Source organism: Callithrix jacchus, chromosome 10 (genome assembly GCF_049354715.1).
Source record: "Callithrix jacchus isolate 240 chromosome 10, calJac240_pri, whole genome shotgun sequence".
Lineage (NCBI taxonomy): Eukaryota > Metazoa > Chordata > Mammalia > Primates > Cebidae > Callithrix > Callithrix jacchus.
In genome coordinates, this window is record NC_133511.1 from 121452259 (window position 1) to 121459881 (window position 7623).

Sequence of the window (7623 nt, forward strand, 5' to 3'; positions counted from 1 at the left end):
GGAGCCCACTGTGGAGCCGGCTTAGCTGGAGCAAGGATGCAGGCGAAACGCAGCAGGGACCAGAGAAATGCTCTTCCAGCTTCACCAGGAGACGGGAGTCCATGGCCCATCAATTGAAACGCCACCGGGGAAATTGCCCAGTGAGAGGCAAACTGTGTCCCCTGCCGCCCGTATCCACTCAGGTTCACAGCTTCCTCTGAGAGCCGCTGGGGGACAGTTGTCTTTTGGGTCACTTAATATTTGCAGTGAAGTCACTGCTGTAGCCCTTATTGCGGGCTCCCCGCCCCTCCGCCACCTCGCGCTCATCCTGCTTATTCAAAAGCTCTACTTTTGGTGGGAGTTACCCACTCCTCCAGCAGCCCTTCCCTGAGCTGCATCCTTGATTCTCCGCAGTTCCGGCGGCGCCCTGCTCTCTTAAGTTTCTCCATCCTCAGCGAGATCTGCAGGGGGCTTTTGGCTCTGGGCGGTGAAGTCTCAGCAGCTGCTCAGGAATTCCCAGGACCCGAGCCTCCCCCTCCAGGGGCCCCTGTCCCAGAGGTATCTCTGCTGCAGAGTCGCCGTGGAATATTCCTGGTCCAAAGCAGCTGCCAATGCCTCAGATGCCTGTGCCCCCAGAGGCCCAGGGGCAGCAGCGTGTCTTTTCCCAGGGGCTCTTGAATTTCCTAGGACTTATTTTAACAGCGGCAACAGAAGTCCTCCTTTCTGCCCCTCTGTCTCTGCATCAGTGGGTCAGGATTCTGCCCGTTTATTTCCATCCACGGATCCTCTCCCACTGAGGTTCCCAACTGCAGCAGCTCATTGGAATCGCAAATCTACCCCACTCAGACCCCACTCCAGGGGTCCTGGTGAATTGATTTGCGCCGGCGGAGCCAGGGAGGGGCGTGCATCCGAATCTTAACATTCCCCCAAGGCTGCAGCAGCCAGACAGAAAACCGAGGCTTTTCCAGGTCCCCAGCTAGGCTTTTTCACATTTTTCTTTGAGTCAGGGTCTTACTCTGTTGCCCAGGGTGGAGTTCGATGATGCAGTCTTGCCTTACTGCAACCTGGATCTCCCTGGGCTCAGGTGATCCTCCCACCTCAGCCTCCCAAGTAACTGGGACCACAGACAGGCACCACCATGCCTGTCTAATGTTTGTATTTTTTGTAGAGTAGGGGTTTCACCATGTTGCCCAGCCTGGTCTTGAACTCCTGGGCTCAGGTGATCCTCCCGCCTTGGCCTCCCCAAATGCTGGGATTACAGGTATAAGCCACCATGCCCAGCCCCAGCTAGGTTTTTTAAACATAAAAACCCATATTGGTCCCTTTGTCCTTTCCTTTTCTTTCTTTTTTTTTTTAAAGACGGGGTTTCGCTGGGCGCGGTGGCTCAAGCCTGTAATCCCAGCACTTTGGGAGGCCGAGGCGGGTGGATCACGAGGTCAACAGATCGAGACCATCCTGGTCAACATGGTGAAACCCTGTCTCTACTAAAAATTACAAAAAATTAGCTGAGCACCGTGGCTCGTGCCTGTAATCCCAGCTACTCAGGAGGCTGAGGCAGGAGAATTGCCTGAACCCAGGGGGCGGAGGTTGCAGTGAGCTGAGATCGCACCATTGCACTCCAGCCTGGGTAACAAAAGCGAAACTCTGTCTCAAAAAAAATAAAAAATAAAAAAATAAAGACAGGGTTTCACCATGTTGGTCAGGCTGGTCTTGAACTCCCGACCTCAGGTGATCTGCCCGCCTTGTCCTCCAAAGTGCTTGGATTACAGGCATGAGCCACTACGCCTGGCTGTCTTTTCCTTTTCTTTGCTAAGTTTAGTCTTACGCTGTCTGCTGTGTTGTGGAGTCTTTCTTCTTTTTCTCCTTTTTTTTTTTGAGACAGTCTCGCTTTGTTGCTCAGGTTGGAGTACAGAGGCACGATCTCGGCTCACTGCAACCTCCATTTCCTGGGTTCAAGTGATTCCCCTGACTCAGCCTCCCGAGTAGCTGGGACTACAGGCATGTGCCACCACGCCCAGCTAATTTTTGTGTTTTTAGTAGAGATGGGAGTTTCACCGTGTTGGTCAGGCTGGTCTCAAACTCCTGACCTTAAGTGATCTGCCTGCCTTGGCCTTTCAAAGTGCTGGGATTACAGGCATGAGCCTGTGCCCAACCCTTTTTCTCTTTTATTTACTGTAAACCACAGTTAAAGCAGCACTCATGGTGGTCCAGTGATAAATGGAGTTTTTGGCTGAAGTTCGAATCACTGTGGACCCATCAGGCCCACGAACTTACCCCATGGCTATTTACCCAGTTCCAGAATGTACAGCTCCTGTAGGCATTCTTGGCAACAGGCAGAACCTCCACTTGGGCTCTCTGACCTGCAAAGAAAGAGCCTTGAAGATAAGAAGGACTGTGAGGGAGCCCCTGGAGCTTCCCCAAGCTCTGAGCTAGGAGGTCAGAACAATGCGAATCCCTGGGCAGCTGCCCTGAGATTACACGGCCACGAAAGACGTGAGGGTGGCAGGGGAGGGGCTTTCTAGCACAGCGCCCTTCATGTGTCTGTTTGGTCTGTGCAGAAGGTGGACGGGTCCTGGGTCCCGGAGGACTGCGTGTTGCTATAAACGTCGTCAGGTGGTGACCCCAACTGCAGCAGCGGCTCCAGGTGCAGCTTCTTCCCTGGAGCAGAACGGCGCAGCCCTGGCACCTGCTCGGCCTGTAAGCCACCCAAGCCTTTTCCTCTGTAGTGGTTTCCAAGGTCCACCAGAAGCAGTCTGCGTTTGCTTCACCTTCGCAGCCCTGCCTCAGGGCCACGTTAACCCTTCCACTTTCTGCCACAGTGTAGCTGGCAGAGATCTTGTTCTCTGCATTCCACAGGACGTGACTCTGGTCTACCTGGGAAACCTTATGCTGATTGGGTCTGCTATGGTCTCAATGTCTAGCCCCTCCAAAACTCACCTTGAAATTTAATTGCTCCTGGGATGGTATTGGGAGGTGAGACCTTTAAGAGGTGTTTAGGTCATGAGGGCCCTACCCTCACCAAAGGGCTAATGCCGTTATTGAGGGTGTGGGTTTGTTATTGAGGGAGTGGGTTTGCCCCTTCTTGCCTTCTCTCGCTCTCTCTTTGCTGTCCACCACGTTATAAGGCAGCAAGAAGGCCCTTGCCAGATGCTGATCCCTTGGTCTCAGGCTTTGCAACCTCCAGAACCATAAGTCAATATGTTTCTGATCATTATGAATTATCCAGTCTGTGGTATTCTGTTTCACTGTTTTAACAGCACAAAATGGCCTAAGGCAGGGCCTGAGGAGCAAGAAGTAGCAAGTACTTTTCTTTTCTTTTTTTTCTTTTTGAGACGGAATCCCACTCTGTCACCCAGGCTGGAGTGCCATGGCAAAATCGCAGCTCCCTGCAACCTCCAACTGCTGCTGGGTTCAAGCGATTCTCTTACCTCAGCCTCCCAAGTAGTGGGGATTGCAGGCAAGTGCCACAATGCCTGGTGATTTTTTTTTTTTGTATTTTTAGTAGAGGCCGGGTTTCTTCATGTTGGTCACGCCGATCTCAAACTCCTGACCTCAGGTGATCCACCTGCCTCAGCCTCCCAGAGTGCTGGGGTTACAGGCATGAGCCACCGCGCCCGGCCTGCAAGTACTCTTCATGTAAATTAGTGAGACAAATGAAAATGAGATGGGGGAGATGAACCCCATAAAAATTCAGGGGTCTGCCACCTCAGGGAGGTTTATGGGGCACCAATGGTCTGGAGCATGTCAAGATATTCTCTCCAAGGTGAAGGATATGTTGCTGCATCTGGGCCACCTACCACAAAAATGTGGAGGTTTGCATACATCACATTTAAGAGTTTTTCTCTTGATTTGAGCAGAAATGTATTGTCTTATGGTTCTGTAGGCTGGAAAGTTCAAGCTCAAGGGGCTGGCATCTGGCGAGGGCCTTCTTGCTGTGTCATAACATGGCAGAAGGGCAAAGGGAGTGCAAGAGAGGGCAAGAGGGGGCAAACTCACCCCCCCAATAATAATAATAATCCAGTAAGTGCCAGTTCTGAGTGGGGACCAGATCAAGAGAAGACTCTGCAGCCAGTCCAGCCTGCATAGCAAGTGCTCTTCCTTTGGGCCTTGTGACCCAGCAGACTGATGACACTCAGATGTGCGTGTGGACAGGGATGCTGCTGGCAAGCGTCAGGCAGAGGCGCACTGTGCAGGCCTCCAGGGTTCTGGTGCAAGCCCATGCCCTCTTCTGCAACTGACTCTTCTCCTTTACAGAAACAGTGCCCTGGTAGTGACGGAACACCAGGCATCAAGCGACCACGTGGCCTGAGAGTCTGTTTCAGAAGGTTAGGTTCCTGTGAAACGTACCTGGAGGTGAAGATCTGTGGGCAAGGGGTTCATTGGGAAACACTCTTGGAAATAACACTGGTCAGGGAATGAAGGGGATGGGATTGTGAAGAGGGAAATGTTGAACTGTGACGAAGTTGCAACATGGGGCTAGCTCATTCCCTGGGGAGCTCGGGAACTGGGTTAGCTCTTCAGCGATAGCCCAGATTCAGGCAGGAGAGTCAAACGGTTGCACTCCTGCATTGACCAGCCATTGGAAGCAGGCTTTCTCAGGTGTGTGGGGGGGTCACATCCTTGGGTGAGGCAGCTCCCTGCTGCGGAGGGCCAGGCCCAGAGGGCGACTCAGCTCTGAACCGACCTCGAAGCTGGGGAACGAGGGCCCCAGTCCTGGAGGTGGGATCTCCTTGAACCATGCAGTATCCAAGGTGTCCAGTAGAAACTGGGTGTTATCCGATCCACCGAGAGGCCAGCCAGAGTGGCGGCAGTCTATCCTCCAGTGGGAATGTTCTCAGACCCAGGTAAGTCGCAGGAGCAGGTGGCTCAGACGCCTTTGATACGGTGATCCCCACCCATGGCCTTAGGGGTGTGTGATTGAGAAGACTTGTTGGTTTGGTTGATAGGTTTGCATACTCTCCTGGCATTGACCGGAAGTAGGTACCTACGGCATGACGGCCGCATTCAGGGGTTGCTCTGAAGGACATATTCCAGCAGATCACTAGGGGTTCCACTTTGGACAGACAGAGGATCCGGACTACAGTCATTCACGGGCAGTTGCTGACGGTTTAGCTCAGAGGTTGGCGAACCACAGCCTGCAGGTCAAGTCTGCCAGCCTTTGATTTTGTAAATAAAAGATGTTTTCGGTGCACAGCCACGCCCCTGAGTTTGCTTTCGGTGCTGCTTTCCTGCGACCACAGCAGAGCTGCATGGTTGCAACGGAGAACAAAGGACCCACGAAGCCCAAAACATTTGTAAATTTGGTAGAAAAAGTTTGCTGACCCCTGGCTTAGCTGAATGGCCAGGGATTTGGGAAAAACAGAATTGGAAGATGGTGACGCACGGTGTGGGCAGGAAATACGTGGAGCGCGGAGCAGGGGCGCAGAATGCAAGACACGTGTTTACATTGTGGACCCCAGCCCCAAGGGGCATGCCCTGCAGAGGAGCTCTTCAGAGCCGGGTGGACCCGATGATGAGGGATTGAGGGGGAATTTCTCTGTGGATGTCAGTTATCCTCTTTCCCCAGCCAGCCCAGCACTTGCTCATTGTGTCCATGTGCAATGTGACCACCGTGGCAGAGATGGAGGTTACGCCGGGGTCCAGCGGCGAATGTGTACTTCCTGGTACCAGGGCTTCTGGATAATGCTACTGCTGAGTGCCTGGCCTGCCCAGAGCAGAGATCGACGCTGAACCCCTGATACGGTGCACCCAGGGGACCAGGCAGCCTGGTAGCAGGCTGATTACTCAAACCACCTTATTATGGAGGGGATAGAGATTTGTTCTCACTGGAAGAGACTCATACTCTGGAGACACGTCTGCTGTCCCTGCTCGTAATGCTTCTGCCAGCGTCATCCCCCGAGGACTTCGAGAGTCTTATTCACCATCATGGTACAACATCGCTTCTGATCAAGGAATTCCTTTCATGGCAAAAGAAGTGTAGCCCTAGCTTTATGGTCATGAGATTCTCTGAACTTAGCAAATACTCCATCACCCAGAAGCAGCTGGCCCAATAGAATGTGGAGCAGCTCGCTGAAGACTTACTTCCATAAGTCATTGTCAGCTGGGAGACGACACCCCAAAAGGAGGGAGTTCTGTCCTACAGGAGACAGATATGCTTTCAATCACTGACCAGTTATGCTCTTGCTTCTCCATGGCCAGAATACACGGTCCAGGAATCAAGGGAGGGAATGAGAGTGGCTTCTCTCATTACACTTAATATTCCATTCACAGATTTTTTTTTGTTTCCCCTCCCATCAACTTTGAACCCCACTGGTTTGGAAGTCTTAGTTCCCAAGGAAAGAATGCTTCCCCCAGGGACGCCATTGTTTTATTGAATCAAAAGTTGAGATGGCCACCTGGTCATTTTGGCTTCTCAGCCACTGGATCAACAGTCAAAAGAGAGAGTTACTCTGCTACTGGGATTGCTGAGCCCAATACCAAGGGAAAGGGGGCTCCTGTGATGTGAGGCATATTTCCTCCCCTCCTCTTCCTCATTTGATTTTTTGGTTACATTAAGTGATTATATTATTTTATGTAAGCTTTACAAATTTTAACTTTATGATTTAGTCTTTAGGTAGCAGATTTCAGATGGGTTGGTGGCTGACTCAGGAGTGTCTGACGTGTCCTCAAGGCGGACGGTGTATTTACCCCCAGGACGAACCCAGTGACTTGGGGACTTGGCATCTTCTCATTTTGGGGAGATGGTGTGTTATGGATTGAATTGTGTCTCCCCAAAATTCATGTGCTGAAGCCCTAATTCTTATTGAGGACATTCGAAGATAGTGTCTTAAGGGAGGTGATCAGGGTAAAATGAGGTCATAGGGTGAGTCCTAATCCTCCAGGACTGGTGCCCTTGTAAGAGAAAGAAGACACTCCGATCTCCCCCCAGCCCCACTCTCCTTGTGCACACAGAGGAAGGGCCACTTGAGGACACGGTGAGACGGCAGCTGTCTATGAACCAGGAGGAGGCTTCATCCCACCAAAAGTCAGCCTGACAATACCGGGATCTTGGACGGCTGGCCTTCAGAATTCTGAGAAAATAAATGTCTGTTGTTTAAGCCACCCGGTCTGTGGCATTTTGTCACGGCAGGCAGAGCAGACTAACACAGAGTGAGAATGTCTTTCTTTGTATGAAGGATAGTTTCATCTTGTTATGTAGAGACACAGAGTTATTTTTGTTGTTGTACAGAACTCCAAAAATATATGCAGAGGGGTGTGCACGAATGCAGAGTAGCCGAAGGGGCAGAATTTGCCAGTTATCAAGTCGTCGTCTTCCGGCTTCCAGCCCAGCCTTCTGGACTCTCTGTGTAGTGATGATGGAGTTGGAATTCTGCAAACCCTATTTCTGCTTTGTGTGCTCTTTCACTGCCGGGCTCTGACCATAGGGGATGTTAGAAGGAGCAACTTTGGCTGAGTTGGCCAATTACAGGCGGTGGCTCATGCCTGTAATCCCAGCACTTTGGGAGGCCGAGGTGAGGGAATCACCTGAGGTCAGGAGTGCCAGACCAGCATGGCCAACTTGGTGAAACTCCATCTCTACTAAAAAGACAAAAATTAGCTGTAATCCCAGCTACTCGGAGGGTGAGACAGGAGAATCGTCTGAAC

General features: G+C 51.7%; 1 long non-coding RNA gene across 1 annotated transcript; it reads left to right on the forward strand.

The window, feature by feature from the left end:
* Window positions 1-2509: 2509 nt before the first annotated feature.
* LOC144578173 (uncharacterized) lies at window positions 2510-7414 on the forward strand. Its single transcript, XR_013523474.1, has 3 exons — window positions 2510-2676; window positions 4234-4827; window positions 4926-7414. It is a non-coding gene; the product is annotated as an uncharacterized LOC144578173 (long non-coding RNA).
* Window positions 7415-7623: the final 209 nt, after the last annotated feature.